Source organism: Martes martes, assembly GCF_963455335.1.
Source record: "Martes martes genome assembly, chromosome: X".
NCBI lineage: Eukaryota > Metazoa > Chordata > Mammalia > Carnivora > Mustelidae > Martes > Martes martes.
The window spans coordinates 50,496,340-50,515,371 of record NC_137897.1 but is presented as its reverse complement, the minus strand read 5'-3'; the positions used below and the strand labels follow the sequence as shown (position 1 = coordinate 50,515,371).

The following is a 19,032-nucleotide window of genomic DNA, read 5'->3' as shown; positions in this document are numbered from 1 at the left end:
TTGTGGAGGTCCTCATCATTATCACTTACTAGCCTTATGTATTTGTCCATTCCCTGAATATTTCTTTTAGTAGTGTGGTAGCTACACTCCCCAAACTTTAAATATGACCAAATATCCGATAAATAAAGTTTTTGTGTTGTTTCTTGGTACCAGATGCAATCCAAAAGATTTAACTTTGTACTTTGAAAAAACTGGAACTTATTGAACACTCTGATGGCTTGGAAGGATAATGGGAAATAATTCTTGAAATTAAATATGTCTTGGAAAATTAGGTTACTATATGAATAGGACATCTGAGTAAGTGATACTGGATAGAAGAAAAAATCAACTAAAATTCACAACAGGAGGAAATCTTCCCCTCACCTGCTTCCTACAACTTGCCTGAGTGCTGGCACACCCTACTGCTGCCCCACAGAGCATGCTTTGATTACCTGCAGTTCTTCCTGAAATTAGGCCAGTGTCCAGGACATTAGCTCATCTCAGTCAGGCTTATTCCAAAGAAGTAAAATTTGGTGTAGATGCCTGAGCTTTTATACTTTAATGTGTAGACCTTTTAGTTGATAGCTCTTACTGTGGGGCCAAAGGTAAGAACAGTGATTATTGGAAAGAGTTGGAAAAGACCCAAAGTATCAAAAGATGGTGTGACTGTTGCAAAGTCCATTGGCTTAAAGATAAATATAAAAATATTGGTACTAAACCTGTTCAAGATGTCAGTAACACAAATAAAGAGCCTGGTGATGGCACCACTACTTCTATTTTCCTGGCACACCCTATTGCCAAGGAAGGCTTAGAGAAGATTAGCAAAAGTGCTAATCTTGTGGAAATCAGGAGAGGTGTGATGTTAGCTGTTGATGCTGTAATTGCTGAACTTAAGCAGTCTAAACTTGTGACAACCCCTGATGAAATTGCTCAGATTTCTACTATTTCTGCAAATGGAAACAAAGAAATGTACAACATCATTTCTGATGCAATGAAAAAAAGCTAGAAGAAAGGGAGTCATCATAGTAAAGGATGGAAAAACACTAAACGATGAATTAGAAATTATTCAGGGCATGAAATTTGATTGAGAGTGTATTTCTCCATACTTTATTAATACATCAAAAGGTCAGAAATGTGAATTCCATTATTCTATATTCTATGGAGGTGAAAAGAAAGTTTACAGAGTCCAAGACACTGTGTCTGCTCCTGAAATTACCAATGCTCCCCATTAACCCTTGGTCATAATCGCTAGATGTTGATGAAGAAGATCTGAATAAACTCATTTTGAATAGACTAAAAATTAGCCTTCTGGTTGTAGTAGTCAAAGCGCTAGGTTTTGGTGACAATGAAAAGAATCGGACTAAGGAGAAAGTTGTTGCTATTGGTGGTGCAGTGTTTGGAAAAGAAGGATTGACACTAAATCTTTTTTTTTAACTTTATTTTATTTTTTCAGTGTTCCAAGATTCATTGTTTATGCATCACACCCAGTGCTCAATGCAATACGTGCCCTCCTTAATACCTATCACCAGGCTCACCCAACACATCACACTCCTCCCTTCCAAAACCCCCAGTTTGTTTCTCAGAGTCCACAGTCTCTCATGGTTCATCTCTCCCTCTGATTTCCCCCAAATCTTGAAATATTCAGCCTCATGACTTAGCAAAACCTGGAGAGGTCATTGTGACCAAAGATGATGCCATGATCTTGAAAAGAAATTCTGACAAGGCTCAAATTGAAAATTGTCTTCAAGAAATCATCAAGCAGTTAGATATCACAACTAGTGAACATGAAAAGGAAAAACTGATTGAACGTCTGCCCAAACTATCAGATAGAGTAGCTGTGCTGAAAGTTGATGGCAAAAATGATGTTGAAAAGAAAAACAGCTATGGTTTCCCTCAATGCTACATGAGCTTCTATTGAAGGCATTGTTCTGGGGAGGGATTGTGTCATGCTTTGGAGCATTCCAGCTTTGGAATCAATAATTCCAGCTTCTGGGGTAACCAGGTAGCTCACTTGGTTAAGCAGCTTCATTTGGCTTAGGACATGATCTAAGTGCCTAGGATCAAGCCCCATGTTGCACTGGACTCCATGCTCAGGGGACAGTCTGCTTCTCCCTCTCCTTTTGTCCCTCCCCCACTTATGCTCTCTCTCTCTCTCTTTCCCTTTCTCAAATAAATAAATAAAATATTAAAAAAATAATTCCAGATCCTGAAGATCAAAAAACTGATATAGAGAAATTAGGGCCTGGGGAGACAAGATGGCGGGGAAGTAGGAGGAGGTGCTCTTTCAACCTGTGCCCTAAAGTGAGCTGATTACCTACCCATGATTTCACCCATGAAATCAGCCTGAGATCAGAATTATAAATGTCTGGATCTCTATGGGGGCAGAAGATGCCAGTGGGCAGGTAAAGCAGAGTGGGAACATAAGACTGATATCAGAAGAGAAACAAAAGGGGGAGGGAGCCACCGGAGGCGACCCATTGGAAAGTAATACCCCAATCTGAGAGTGCCCTGTGATTGGGGACCAGCATTAACTTGGAGTCTGGTTGAAAGCCCTCAAAAAGAGCAAAGGATCGCAGGGGAAATTGTGGGAATTGGGGAGGTTAGGGACAGGGGCTTAAGTCCCCGGACCCAGGAGAGCGAACCCTGGCACTGAACTAGAGAGAGTGCGGCGGAGAAACCAGGTCTTGTTCCCTGAGCCAACAGCATGCCTGAGAACGTGTGGGGTCTGGCTCCCATGAGGGGCTGGGAGCCTCACCAGATGGCAGAATGTCGCATCACGCTATAAGAGCCTGAGATGCGTGCACCCCACACCCTCCTCTGAGAGAGGTGCACACAGGCACCAGCATGGCGCTCTTAGACCTGCACCATACTATCAGAGCCTGAGACACGTGCGCCCCACACCCTCCCCTGGAGGAGGTGCTCTTGGACACCGAAAGACCAGACACTCCCAGCCCAGGCCAGCGGGAAAATCTCAGTGTGCGATTGCTGCTTGAAACCTCTCTGGCAGTCTGGAGCTGCCCAGACAGCCGCTGCTGCCATGGTTTTGCATACAGGCAGGAGATCCTGCATCCCCAGGGACCACGACTTGGAACCTGCTCTGCCAGCACCTGATGGGGAGCTTATGTGCTCTGCAGCACCCACAGGGGAGCAGACTGAGGCTTCTCTCTGAGAGGGAGGTTGGGGTGCAGTTTGCTTTCCTCTAAACCTCCAAAAACCAACAAAAGCTGTCAAGGCGAGAGAAAGCAAATGAAGAAACTTAAAAACTTCCAGAGAACAAAAGCCTGAAAAACGGGTGTCCTCAGAGCCCACCTCCTTGAGGGGGGCAAGAGGACTTAACACAGGGAACATCATTGACTGAAATCCCAAGTGGCAGACCCCTCCCCCAGAAAACCAACCAGGAAAAAAAAAAAAGAAAAAGAAAAAAAAAAGACGACAAGAGAACCACCAACACTACTTCATAGATACAACTTTTATTTTTAACTCGTTCCCACTATTCTGGTTCATTTTTTTTCTATATAGATAATTTTTTAACCTATTTACCATCACAGTGAGATGTCCAGTACATCAAATTCCATAATAACCTTTTAACCTGAACTTTTTGATACATATACCAGTGTTTTACTTTTGCTTTCCTATTTTTTAAAAAAATTTTTTTCTAAAGATTTTATTTATTTATTTGACAGACAGAGATCACAAATAGGCAGAGATGCAGGCAGAGAGAGAGGGGGAAGCAGGCTCCCTGCTGAGCAGAGAACCCCGATGTGGGGCTCGATCCCAGGACCCGGGGACCATGACCCGAGCCAAAGGCAGAGGCTTTAACCCACTGAGCCACCCAGGCGCCCCTTAAATTTTTTTTTAATTTTAGTTTAGTTTAGTCTAGTTTATTCTTTTTTTATGTTTATTTTCTAATATTCATATAGAGGTAAACTTCAAGGTAATCCCCTTTCCCCAATCAATGCTACCCCTATAGGTAAACCAATTTTTAATCCCCCTTTATCTTAGGAAAGTTGAGTCCTTTAACAAAGATATCAAGATACATCCAGGAAGAATCAAAATAACCTTCCTTGCACACACTAAGAAATTATAACCACTCTCCCATCTTTTTCCTCTGCCAGTGTTTCTGTGCATTGTGTTTGTCCTGATAGTATATAAATCTTATACTTGGGGTTCTTTTTGACGAGGTTCTTACTTTTTTTGCTTTTACATATATATATTTTTTTTCTCTTGGCATATAGTTTTATCAGTCTTTTGGTTTGTCTGTTTTGTTTGCATACTTCATAAATCTTACCTTGGGGCCCATTTAGGCTGAGCCATCTCTTTTATCTTCCCTTTTGTTCCTCTCTCTCTCTCTCTCTCTCTCTTTTCTTTTTCTTTTCTTTTTCTCTCGTTTGGAAGGGGAATCCTGATTGCTCAGAAGTGTTCCAGGGTGAACCTTGACAGCACCACGGTCGATACATCCAGCTACATCAGTTCAGCCATCTCTCACCAAAATGACTAGGAGGAGGAATGCCCAACAGAAGAAAAATACAGAGGATGGGCCTTCTGCAACAGAGCTAATGGCTATAAACATAGACAATATGTCGGAAAGAGAATTCAGGCTAACAATTATCCAGGCAATACCTAGGTTGGAGAAAGCCATGGTTGACCAAACGGAATTGATTAAGGCAGAATTGAAAGCCACCAGGGATGATGTTCACAATGTTAGGGCAGAACTGAAAGCCACCAGGGATGATGTTCACAATACTCTCAATGAGTTCCAATCTAATCTAAATTCTCTAAAAGCTAGCGTAACTGAGACAGAAGATAGAATTAGTGATCTGGAGGACAAACAGATAGAGAGAAAGGATCAGGAGGAAGCCTGGAACAAACAGCTTAGAAGTCACAAAAACAGAATCAGGGAAATAAATGATGCCATGAAACGTTCCAACGTCAGAATTATTGGAATCCTTGAAGGGGAGGAGAAAGAAAGAAGTCTAGAAGATATAGTGGAACAAGTTTCCATGAAAATTTTCCCAATCTCACGAATGGAACCAGCGTTCATGTACTAGAGGCAGAATGGTTTCCCCCAAGATTATAGAATCTCGAAAGTCCTCGAGACACCTGATAGTAAGAATGAAGAATTATAATTGTAGGCAGAATCTCTTGAAAGCAGCTAGGACAAAGAAGCTCCTTATGTACAGAGGAAAACCCATCAGAATAACGTCAGACCTGTCCACAGAGACATGGCAAGCCAGAAAGGGCTGGCAAGATATATTCAGGGCACTAAATGAGAAGAACATGCAGCCAAGAATACTTTATCCAGCAAGACTGACATTCCAAATGGATGGAGAGATAAAGAGTTTCCAAGACCAGCAAGGCTGAAAAGACTATGCAACCACCATGCCGACACTGCAGGAAATATTAAGGGGAGTTCTATAAAAGAGAAAAAATTCTAAAAATATCATTGAACAGAAATACAGATACAATCTACAGAAAGAAAGACTTCAAAGGTAACACGATGTCAATAAAAAAGTATCTATCAATAATCACTCTCAATGTGAATGGCCTAAATGCACCCATAAAATGACACAGGGTTGTAGATTGGATAAAACGATAGGACCCATCCATATGTTGTCTACAAGAGACCCATTTTGAACCTAAGGATACACCCAGACTGAAAGTGAAGGGATGGAGAAGCATCTTCCATGCCAATGGTCCTCAAAAGAAGGCTGGGGTAGCGATTCTCATATCAGATAAATTAGATTTTAAACTAAAGACGGTAGTCAGAGATACAGAAGGACACTACATCATTCTTAAAGGGACTATCCACCAAGATGATCTAACAATTGTAAATATCTATGGCCCAATATGGGAGCAGCCAATTACATAAGAAAACTATTAATCAAGATAAAGAGTCATATTGATATGAATACATTAATAGTCAGAGATCTTAACATGCCTCTCTCAGTAATAGACAGATCATTCAAGCAGAAAATCAATAAAGAAACAAGAGCATTGAATGACACATTGGACCAGATGGACCTCAGAGATATATACAGAACATTCCACCCTAAAACAACAGAATACTCATTCTTCTCAAGTGCACATGGAACCTTCTCCAGAATAGACCACATACTGGGTCACAAATCAGGACTCAAACGATACCAAAAGACTGAGATTATTCCCTGCACATTCTCAGATCACAATGCCTTGAAACTGGATCTCAATCACAAGGAAAAGTTCGGAAGGAATTCAAACACCTGGAAGCTAAAGACCACCTTGCTTAAGAATGCTTGGATCAACCAGGAGATCAAAGAAGAACTTAAACAATTTATGGAAACCAATGAGAATGAAGACACTTCACTCCAAAACTTATGGGATACAGCAAAGGCGGTCCTAAGGGGAAAATATATAGCCACCCAAGCCTCCCTTAAAAAAATGGAAAAAATGCAGAATACACCAGCTGTCTCTACACCTTAAAGAACAGGATAATCAACAAGAAATCAAACCAAGTCCACACATAAGAAGGGAAATAATCAAGATCAGAGCAGAGATCAATGAGGTAGAAACCAGAGATACAGTAGAACGTTATCAATGAAACTAGAAGCTGGTTTTTTGAAAGAATCCATAAGATCGATAAACCATTGGCCACACTAATCCAAAAGAAAAGAGAGAAAGCCCAAATTAATAAAATTATGAATGAAAAGGGAGAGATCACAACTAACACCAAGGAAGTAGAAACAATCATCAGAAGTTATTATCAACAGTCATATGCCAATAAGCTAAGCAACCTAGATGAAATGGATGCATTCCTGGAAAACTATAAACTCCCAAAATTGAACCAGGAAGAAATTGACAACCTGAATAGACCGATATCTAGTAACGAGATTGAAGCAGTGATCAAAAACCTCCCAAAAAACAAGATCCCAGGACCTGACGGATTCCCTGGGGAATTCTACCAAACTTTCAAAGAAGAAATAACACCTATTCTCCTGAAGCTATTTCAAAAAATTGAAGCAGAAGGAAAACTTCCAGGCTCGTTTTATGAAGGCAGCATTACCCTGATCCCCAAACCAGGCAAAGACCCTACCAAAAAGGAGAATTTCAGACCAATATCACTGATGAATATGGATGCTACGATTCTCAACAAGATCCTAGCAAACAGGATCCAACAGCACATTAAAAAGATTATCCGCCATGACGAGGTGGGATTCATCCCTGGGTTACAAGGATGGTTCAACATTCGCAAATCAATCAATGTGATAGAACAAATCAATAAGAGAAGAGAGAAGAACCACATGGTCCTCTCCATGGATGCAGAAAAAGCATTTGACAAAATCCAGCTTCCGTTCCTGATTAAAACGCCTCAAAGTATAGGGATAGAGGGTTCATTCCTGAACTTCATCAAATCTATCTATGAAAGACCCACAGCAAATATCATCCTCAATGGGAAAAAGCTTGCAGCCTTCCCGTTGAGTTCAGGAACACGACAAGGATGCCCACTCTCACCACTTTTGTTCAACATAATATTAGAAGTCCTAGCAACAGCAATCAGACAACAAAGAGAAACAAAATGTACCCAAATTGGCAATGAAGAAGTCAAACTCTCTCTCTTCGCAGATGACATGATTCTTTATATGGAAAACCCAAAAGCCTCCACCACCAAAGTACTAGAACTTATACAGCAATTCAGTAACGTCGCAGAATACAAAGTCAATGTCCAGAAATCAGTGGCTTTCTTATACACTAACAATGAAAATACAGAAAGGGAAATTAGAGAATCAATTCCATTTACTATAGCACCAAGAACTAGAAGATCCCTGGGAATAAACCTAACCAAAGAGGTAAAGGATCTGTGCTTGAGGAACTACAGAACACTCATGAACGTAATTGAAGAAGACACAAAAAGATGGAAGACCATTCCATGCTCCTGTATCAGAAGAATAAACATTGTTAAAATGTCCATACTGCCTTGTACAATCTATACTTTTAATGCCATTCCGATCAGAATTCCACCAGAATTTTTCAAAGAGCTGGAGCATATAATCCTAAAATTTGTATAGAATCAGAAGAGACCCCAAAACGCTAAGGAAATGTTTAAAAACAAAAATAAAACTGGTGGCATCAGTTTACCTGATTTCAAGCTTTACTACAAAGCTGCAATCACCAAGACAGCATGGTCCTGGCATAAAAACAGACACATAGACCAGTAGAACAGAGTAGAGAGCCCAGATATGGACCCTCAAATCTATGGTCAAATAATCTTCGACAAAACAGGAAAAAATATCCAGTGGAAAAAAGACAGTCTCTTCAATAAATGGTGCTGGGAAAATTGGACAGCTATATGTAGAAGAATGAAACTCGACCATTCTCTTACACTGTACACAAAGATAAACTCAAAATGGATAAAAGACCTCAACGTGAGACAGGAATCCATCAAAATCCTAGAGGAGAACATAGGCAGTAACCTCTTCGATATCAGCCACAGCAACTTCTTTCAAGATATGTCTCCAAAGGCAAAGGAAACAAAAGCGAAAATGAACTCTTGGGACCTCCTCAAGATCAAAACTTCTGCACAGCAAAGGGAATAGTCAAAAAAAAAAAAAAAAACCAAAAAGGCAGCCCACGGAATGGGAGAAGATATTTGCAAATGACAGTACAGACAAAAGGTTGATATCCAGGATCTATAAAGAACTCCTCAAACTCAACACACACGAAACAGATAATCATATTCAAAAATGGGCAGAAGACATAAACAGACACTTCTCTAATGAAGACACACAAATGGCTATCAGACACATGAAAAAATGTTCATCATCACTAGCCATCAGGGAGATTCAAATTAAAACCACATTGAGATACCACCTTACACCAGTTAGAATGGCCAAAATTAGCAAGACAGGAGACAACATGTGTTGGAGAGGATGTGGAGAAAGGGGAACCCTCTTCCACTGTTGGTGGGAATGCAAGTTGGTGCAGCCACTTTGGAGAACAGTGTGGAGATTCCTCAAGAAATTAAAAAGAGAGCTTCCCTATGACCATGCAATTGCACTACTGGGTATTTACCCCAAAGATACAGATGTAGTGAAAAGAAGGGCCATCTGTACCCCAATGTTCATAGCAGCAATGGTCATGGTCGCCAATCTGTGGAAAGAACCAAGATGCCCTTCAATGGACGAATGGGTAAGGAAGATGTGGTCCATATACACTATGGAGTATTATGCTTCCATCAAAAGGATGAATCCCCAACTTTTGTAGCAACATGGACGGGACTGGAAGAGATTATGCTGAGTGAAATAAGTCAAGCAGAGAGAGTCAAGTATCATATGGTATCACTTATTTGTGGGGCATAACAAATGACATGAAGGACAAGGGTAGATGGAGAGGAGAAGGGAGTTGAGGGATATTGGAAGGGGAGGTGAACCATGAGAGACTATGGACACTGAAAAACAACCTGACGGTTTTGATGGAGTCGAGGTGGGAGGTTGTGGGAACCAGGTGGTGGGTATTAGGGAGGGCACGGATTGCATGGAGCACTGGGTGTGGTGCAAAAACAATGAATACTGTTATGCTGAAAATAAAAAAAAATTAAAAAAAAATAAAGTTAGGGCCTCTCTTATATGCTTCTCTAGGAAGAACTTTGGGTAACATTATATTAATACTCTTAACTCAACCTAACTTGGGGGGAAAACTCTGTAACCATCAGAGTCATAAAACTCAATTCCACTTTACATAATTTTCCACAGCACATGTTGAATATGTGAAGTCCATGTGGCTTGGCACTCTCAGCCATACCTTAGGATGACTACTCAAAGCATTCATAATTGTCTCTTCTTTTTTTCTTTCCCAAGAGTAAGTTATAAAACTACTTCCCTTCTGGGGTGCCTAAGTGGCTCAGTTTGTTAGGCGTCTGACTCTAATTTTGGCTTGGGTCATGATCTCAGGGTTGTGGGATTGAGCCCTCCTCAGGCTCTGTGCTCAGTGAGATGTCTGCTAGAGATTCTCTCTCTCCCTCTCTTTCTGACTCTCCCCCCACTCTCTTCAGATGTTTGATCTCTAAATAAATAAATAAATACAATCTTTAAAAAATAAAAAGTCTTTCTATCAATCACCTGAGTTCTACATTCAACTCAGTACCTTAATAATAATTAAAATTTTTATTTTCTCAATTTTAAGACAGAAAAAAAAACTGTTATAGAAATTATTTAAACACTCAAAATTCCTGCAATGACCATTGCTAAGAATTTAGATACTGAAGGATCACTAATAATTGAGAAAATTATGCGAAGTTCCTCAGAAGATGGGTATGATGTTATGCTTAGAGGTTTTGTGAATATCATGGAAAAAGTAATAATTGACTCATCATTGAATAAAAGAAAAAGGAATAATTGACTCAACTAACGTTGTAAGAACTGTTTTATTGGTTGCTGCCAAAGTGGCCTCTCTGTTAAGTACAAGAGAAGATCTAGTCACTGAAATTCCTAAAGACCCTAGAATGGGTGGAATGGGATGTGGTATGGGAGGTGGCATATCCTAATTCTATAATAGTACTTTATTAATAAACTGTGAGAGGAAGTTCAATGCAATTGATTCTCACCAATCACCAAGTTGATTCTCACCAACAACTTCGGAGAAGTCAGCTGAAGGAAATGACTGAAGAAAAGCCTGGCTGATGTTTAAGAAAATAACTATAACCAATACTTGCTGGTTTCAGTTAACAACATATCATTGTTTAATGCTGTCTTTGTCAATGCCTACAGAAAATCCATTTTTTATTTTTTAATAAAAACACATTTGTACATTCCTGATACCTAAATGCAAGAGCCATATAACAAATGTGTTGCTTCCAACTTAAATCACTGAGGCATTTTTACAGCTATTCTGTTAAATTTGGGATTTTAGTGATTTCCATCAGCAGATGGAAAATTAGAAGCAGCCTTTCTGTGGAGAGTAAGAATAATTGTGTCTAAAATAGCAAAATAATCTAATTATATGACAATCTCTGTTAATAAAAATTTGTTTAAAGTTTTTTTTATTTTTAATTAAATTCAATTTAATTAACATATACTGTATTATTAGTTTCAGAGTTAGAATTTAGTGATTTATTAGTTGCATACAACACCCTATGATCATTATTTTAAGTGCCCTCCTAAAGCCCATCACCCAGTTACTGCAGCCCCATAATCACCTCCCCTTCAGCAACCCTCAGTTTGTTTCCTATAGTTAAGAGTCCCTTTTGAGAGTTTGTCTCCCTCTATGTTTCCATCTTATTTTATTTTTCCTTCCCTACCCCAAGTCCATCTCCTTTCCATCTTAAATTCCACATATGAGTGAAAACATACATTTGTCTTTCTCTGAGTGACTTATATGCTTAGCATAATATCCTCTAGTTCTATCCATGCCATTGCAAATGGCAAGATTTCATTATTTTTGATGGCTGGGTGATGTTCCACTATATATATATACCACATCTTCTTTATCCATTCATCTGTTAATGGACATCTGGGCAATTTCCATTTATTATATGTGCTGCCAAAGCGAGCATGCAATTTCCATTTATTAGCTACTGCGAAAATTAATGCTATAAACATTAGGGTGCATGTGCCTCTTCAAGTCACTATGTTTTTATCCTTTGGATATAGACCTAGTAGTCCAAATGCTAGGTCTTAGGTTAGCTTTATGTTTAATTTTTTAAAACTTATGTCTTTATATTAACATATGCTGTATTACTTGTTTGAGAGGAAGAATTTAGTGATTCATCAGTTGCATACAACACCCAATGCTCATTACTTCAAGTGCCCTCCTTAATGCCCATCACCCAGTTACCCCATCCTCCCACCCACCTCCCATCCAGTAACCCTAAGCTTTTTTTCCTACAGTTAAAGGTCCCTTACGGCTTGTCACCCTCACTGTATTCATCTTACTTTATTTTTCCCTTCCCATCTACTAAGTTTATCTGATTTGTTTCTTAAATTCCACATATGAGTGAACTCGTGGTATTTGCCTTTCTCTAACTGACTCATTTCACTCAGCATAATACCCTCTAGTTCCATCCATATCATTGCAAATGCCAAGGTTTTGTTCCTTATGATGGCCAAGTAATACTCCATTGTGTATATATATATATATATTGTGTATATATATATTTCTTCTTTATCCATTCATCTGTCAATGGACATCTAGGCTCTTTCCATAGTTTGTCAATTGTGGACATTACTTCTATAAACATTGGATTCAATGTGCCCCCTTTGAATCACTATTCTATTATCCATTAGGATAAATAATTAGTAGTGCAACTGCTGGGTCATAGGATAACTCTATCTTCAAATTATTTATTTATTTACCTACTTACTTACTTACTTATTTATATTTTGGTATTTATATATTTATATTAACATACACTGTATTATTAGATTCAGTGGTATAATTCAGTGATTCATCAGTTGCATGTAACACCCAGTACTCATTACATCAAGTGCCTTCTTAATGCCCTTTACCCAATTATCCCAACACCTACCCTTTCCCCTCCAGCAACCCTCAGTTTTTTGTAGTTAAGAGTCTCTTATACTTTCCCTCCTTCTCTCTTTTTATCTTATTTTTTATTTCCTTTTCTTTCCCTATGTTCATCTCCTTTGTTTCTTAAATTCCACATATGAGAGAAATAATATGTATTGGACTTTCTCTGACTGACTTATTTTACTTAACACAATACCCTCCAGTCCCATCCACGTCAGTACAAATGGCAAGATTTCATTATTTTTGATGCGAGAGTATTATTGCATTGTGTATAGATACCATATCTTCTTTATCCATTCATCTGTTGATGGACATTTGGGGTCTTTCCATATTGTGGAAATTGGGGACATTGCTTCTAAAAACATTGGGGTTCATGTGCTCCTTTGAATCACTATTGTTGTATCCTTTGGATAAATATCTAGTAGTGCAATTGCTGGATCAAAGAGTAACTCTATCTTTTTTTTTTCCCCTACATCAAAGGCCATGAGGACATAACCCAGCTTGATTCTGCAAGGCAGCCTGCAGAGGCCCCCACCACCCTTCTGATGGTTCAGCTTGATGCCAGAAGAGAACTCTAAACGATTTACACTCCAAAGATCTTTGGGGAGGATCACATCCCTCAGCCAGTGCTGGGAGGTGAAGGCAGGGCAGGAGTAATGGAGAGCCTGCTTCTCACTGTGAGCCTGAAGTGCATTTAGTCTTGAATGAGTCTTCATACCCGTAAAGACTCTTAAAGGCAGTGTTATTTTTAGGCATAAAAATTTTTTTTAAAGATTTTATTTATTTATTTGACAGACAGAGATCACAAGTAGGCAGAGAGGCAGGCAGAGAGAGAGAGATAAGGGAAAGCAGGCTCCCTGCTAAGCAGAGAGCCTGATGTAGGGCTCGATCCCAGGACCCTGGGATCATGACCTGAACTGAAGGCAGAGGCTTTAACCCACTGAGCCACCCAGGCGTCCCGAGTAACTCTATTTTTGACTTTTTGAAGAAACTTTATACTCTTTTCCAGAGTGGTTGTACAATTTTTTATTCCCACCAACAGTGTAAGAGGGTTTCTCTTTCTTTGCATCTTTGCTGACAGCTATTGTTTCCTGACTTGTTAATTTCAGCCATTCTGACTGCTGTGAGGTGGTATTTCATTGTGGTTTTGATTTGTATTTCCCTTACACTGAGTAATGTTGAGCATTTTTTTCACATATCTGTTGGCCATTTGTATGTCTTCTTTGGAGAAATCTCTGTTCATGTCTTCTGTCCGTTTCTTGACTGGATTTTCTGGTTTTGGGTGTTACATTTGATAAGTTCTTAATAGATTTTAGATACTAGTCCTTTATCTGATAAGTCACTGGCAAATCTTCTCCCTATTTATAGGTTGCCTTTTAGTTTTCTTGACTGTTTCTTTTACTGTGAAGAATCTTTTTATCTTCATAAAGTCCCAAAGAGTTCATCTTTGTTTTTGTTTCCCTCGCCTTGGAAATGGGTGTAGTAGGAAGTTGCTGCAATCAAGTTGAAAGTTGTTGCTGACTGTGTACTCCTTTAGGATTACAATGGATTCCTGTCTCACATTTAGGTCTTTCATCCATTTGAGTTTATTTGTGTACAGTGTACAGTGGTCCTGTTTCATTCTTCTGGGTCTCACTGTCCAACTTTCCCAACATCATTTGTTGTAGAGACTTTTTTTCACTTGATATTCTTTCCTGCTTTGTCAAAGATTAGTTGGTTCTGGGTTCTCTATTCTGTTGTTCCACTGATCTGCTTCTCTTTTTGTGCCAATACCATGCTGTCTTAATGGTTAAAGCTATGTAATATATCTTAAAGCCTGGAATTGTTATGCCTCCTACTGGTTTTCTTTCTCATCATTACTTTGATTACTTGGGGTCTTTTATGGTTCCATGCAAATTTTAGGATCATTTGTTCCACCACCATGAAAAATGCTGATGGCATTTTGATAGGGGTTGTATTGAACGTGTAGATTGCTTTGGGTAACATAGACATTTTAACAATATTTGTTCTTCCAATCAACAAGCATGGAATGTTTTTCCATTTCTTTGTGTTTTCCTCAATTTTGTTCACAAATGTTCTATACTTTTCAGAGTACAGATCATTTACCTCTTTAGTTAGGTTTATTTCTAGTTATCTTATGGTTTTTGGTTCAGTTGTAAATAAGATCAATTCCTTGATTTATCTTTCTTCTTTCTCATTATTAGTATATAGAAATGCAACTGATTTCTGTGCATTAATTTTGTATCTTACCACTTTCCTGAGTCCTGGATGAGTTCTAGCAATTTTGGGGCTAATTCTTTTGTTTTCTATGGAGTATCATGTCATCTGCAAAGAGTGAGAGGTCGACTTCTTCTTTGCTGATTTGGATGCCTGTTATTTCTTTTCGTTGTCTGATTGCTGAAACTGACTTCCAGTAATATGTTGAACAGCAGCAGTGAGAGTGGACATTCCTGTCATTTTCTTGGCCATAGGGGAAAAGCCCTTAGTTTTTCTCCATTGAGGATATTTAATGTGGGTTTTCATATGTGGCTTTTATGACATTGAAGTATGTTCCCTCTATCCTTACATAGTAGAGATATTTTGAAGAAACAATGCTGCATTTTGTCAAATGTGTTTTCTGCATCTATTGTGAGGCTCATGTTCTTCTCCTTTTTTTCCCCATTAATGTATCCCGTTGATTGATTTGTGGATGTTGAATCACTGTTGCAGCTGAGGAATAAATCCCACCTGTTCATGGTGAATAATCCTTTTAATGTACTATTGGATGCTACTAGATAGTATCTTGGCAAGAATTTTGGCAACCATGTTCATAAAGGATATTAATCTGTAATTCTCCTTTTTGAGGGGTTCTCTGTCTGGTTTTGGGATCAAAGTAATTCTGGCCTCATAGAATGAGTGTGGAAGTTTTCCTTCCATTTCTATTTTTTGAAATAGTTTCAGAAGAACAGGTATTAATTCCTCTTTATTTTTTATAAATATGAGTTTTATAATTTAATTTACTTTTTTCAGTGTTCCAAGATTTATTGTTTATGCACACCCAGTGCTCCATGCAATATGTGTCCTACTTAATACCCACCACCAGGTCCTCCCAAGCCCCCCCCCCTCCAAAACCCTCAGTTTGTTTCTCAGAGTCCACAGTCTCTCAAGGTTCATCTCCCCTTCCCATTTCCCCCAACTCCCTTCTCCTCTTTAATATTTGGTAAAAATCTCTTGGGAGGGCATGTGGCCATGGGCTCTTGTTTGTTGTAAGATTTTTGATAACTGATTCAATTTCTTTGCTGATGATGGGTCTGTTCAGGTTTTCTATTTCTTCCTGTTTCAGCTTTGGTAGTTTATATGTTTCTAGGAATGCCTCCATTTCTTCCAGATTGCCTAATTTGTTGTCATATAATTGCTCATAATATTCTCTTAGAATTGTTTTTAATTCTTCTGTGTTGGTTGTGTTGTCTCCTTTTTCTCTCATGATTTTATTTATTTGAGTTCTATCTCTCTCTCTCTCTCTCTGTCTGGCTTGGAGTTTATTGATCTTCTTGATTCTCTTAAAGAAGCAGTTTCTATTTTCCTTGATCTGTTCCACCATTTTTCTGATTTCCATATCATTAACTTATGCTTTAATCATTATTATTTCTCTTCTGCTGGATTTAGGCTTTATTTGCTCTTCTTTTTCCAGCTCCTTTAAGTGTAAGTTTAGGGTGTGTATTTGAGAATTTTCTTATTTCTTGAGACAGACTCCTATTGCTATATAATTCCCTCTTAGAACTACCCTTGCTGCATTCCAAAGGTTCTAAACTGTAGTGTTCTGATTTTCATTTGCTTCCATGTATGTTTTAAATTCTTTTTAATTTCCTTGTTTTCCCATTCATTCTTTAGTAGGATGCTCTTTAACTCCACGTATTTGTGTTCCTTCCAAAATTTTTCTTGTACTTGACTTCAAGTTTCAAAACATTGTGGTCTCTAAATATGCACAGAATAATCTCAGTATATTTTGTATCAGTTGAGAACTGATTTGTGATCCAGTATGTGATCTATTCTAGTGAATGTTCCATGTGCACTTGAGAAAAATGTGTATTCTGCTGCTTAAAGATGAAATGCTCTGAATGTATCTGTGAAATCCATCTGGTCCCATGTTTCATTCAAAGTCCTTGTGTCCTTGTTGATCTTCTCCTTAGATGATCTGCCCATTGATGTGAGGCATTCTAAAGTTCCCTACTATTTATTATTGTCAATGTGTTTCTTTAATTTTGTTATTAATCCAGTTATATAATTGGCTGCTCCCAAGTTAGGGGCATAAATATTTACAATTTAGATTATCTTGTGGTATAGACCATTTTATTTTGATATAATGTCCTTCTTCACTTCTTATCACAGTCTTTGATTCAAAAGCTAGTTTATCTGTTATAAGGATTGCTACTCCAGCTTTCTTTTGATGTCCATGATAAATGGTTTGTCACTCCCTCACTTTAAGTCTGGAGACATCTATAAGTCTAAATGAGTCTCTTGTAGACAGCTTATTGGTAGCTCATTTTATTAATCTAATCTGAAACCCTATATCTTTTTATTGGAACATTTAGACCATTTACAATCAGAGTGATTATATAAAAATATGAATTTAGTGTTGTATTACCTGTAAAGTCCTATTTTCTGTAGATTGTTTCTGTTCCTTTCTGGCCTATGTTACTTTTGTGTCCTCTCTTTGTTTACAGGATCCCCTTTAATATTTCTTGCAGTGCTTGTTTAGTGTTCACGAACTCCTTTATTTTCTGTTTGTCTTGGAAACACTTTTATCTCTCCTATTCTGTATAAGAACCTTGCTGGGAAAAAGCATTCTTGACAGCATGTTTTTCCCACTTAACACACTGAATATGTCATGCCAGTCCCTTCTGGCCTGTCAGGTCTCTATGGACAGATCTGCTGCTGGCCTTATGTGTCAACCCTTGTAAAGTAAGGATCTCTTATCCTGAGCTACTTTCAGGATTTTCTCTTTATCTCTGAAGTGTGTAAGCTTCACTATTTTATGTCATGGTGTTGATTTAATTTTATTGATTTTGATGCAGTTTCTTTGTGCCTCCTGGACTTGATTCCCCAGATTGGGTAAGTTCTTAGTTACAATTTGTTGAAATAAACCTTTGCCTCTCTCTCTCTGTCTTCATCTTTCATCACCCATCTTTTGGTGTCACTGATTTCTCAAAGTCTCCCTTCATGTTCCAGTAGTTGTTTCTCTGTCTTTTTCTCAGCTTCCTTAATTTCTATCATTTTTTTTACTTGTGTATCACTAACTCTCTCTTCTGTCTCATTTATCTTCACTGTTAGAGCCTCCGTTTGGAACTAAATCTCAGTAACAGTATTTTTAATTTCAACCTGATTAGATTTTACTTCTTTTATTTATCTAGTAAGGGACACTATAGATTATAGTGTCTTCTATGATTTTTTTCAAGCCCAGATGGTATCTTAATAATTGTTGTTTTGAATTTCAGTTCTGACATCTTACTTATATCCCTATTGATTAAACCCCTGGCAGTGAGTGCTACTCCCTGTTCTTTCTCTTGGGGTGTGTTTTTCTGTTTCATCATTTTGTCCAGAAAAAGATAGAAGAGAGAGCAAAGACAAATATAACAATCACACCACCAAAACAAAACAAAAAGAAACCAGAAGAAAACAGAAACAAAACAAAACAAAATAAGAAAAAAAATAAAAAAGCATAAAACAGAACAAAACAAAACTAGATCCTGGGTGTATTTTGGTTTGTTTGTTAAAAGAAACTAGATTCCCAAAATAAGGAAGAAAAAAAAACCTTACATATATATGTATATATATTTATCTATTATCTATCTATCTATCTATCTATCACTATGTGTGTGTGTGTGTGTGTGTGTGTGTGTGTAAAAAGAACTGAAAATATAAGAAAACAGCTTAAAAAAACCCTGAAATGCTGAAAAATAATTTAAAAACCCATGAATGTTGTATACTGGTTTCCCCAAGGACTGATGTTTTGCAGTTCTCCATGATGGGTAAACTTCGTGCTAGCTAGGTTTTCCTGTTGGTCTTCAGGGGAAGAGGTTTATTGCACTGATTCTTAGGTGTCCTTGCCCTTGTGGAATTGTGCCTCCATTGACAAGGGGCTCGGCTCCATTTAAGTAGTTCCAGATTCCACTATATGGCACTGTTTGCTCCCTGAAAAATTTCAGCACCAACAGAGGAGATGAACATGGCAGAGACCCACTCTCCAGCCCTGGAGCTGAAAATCTGCACTCCCCATTCTTCAATGAGCCCTCAAAATAAAAGCAGTTGATCACTTTTGTCTCCCTGGTTTCTGACCAAACTATGTGTTCACCCAGCCTGTGACCCACCATTTTTATCTCAGGCATGTGACCCAATTTTCAGTCTCCAAAGTTTATGGACTCATGTAGTGGACCCACACCGTTCCTCCCAGGGGAGGGAGGTGGGGTCTTTCCCCACTTCTACCTTTTCTGTGCCCCTGCCCAGAGAACAATCAGGTGACCATGCAGTTGATCTCAGTTTATGGTAACACCAAGCACAAAGCTGTCTCCTAGTCCTGTT

General features: G+C 38.5%; 1 pseudogene across 1 annotated transcript; it reads left to right on the top strand.

Annotated features, from left to right (window-relative positions):
- Nucleotides 1-427: 427 nt before the first annotated feature.
- Nucleotides 428-1,897, top strand: LOC308337372 (60 kDa heat shock protein, mitochondrial-like; annotated as a pseudogene). Its single transcript has 2 exons — nucleotides 428-1,431; nucleotides 1,625-1,897. The product of its transcript is annotated as a 60 kDa heat shock protein, mitochondrial-like (transcript).
- Nucleotides 1,898-19,032: the final 17,135 nt, after the last annotated feature.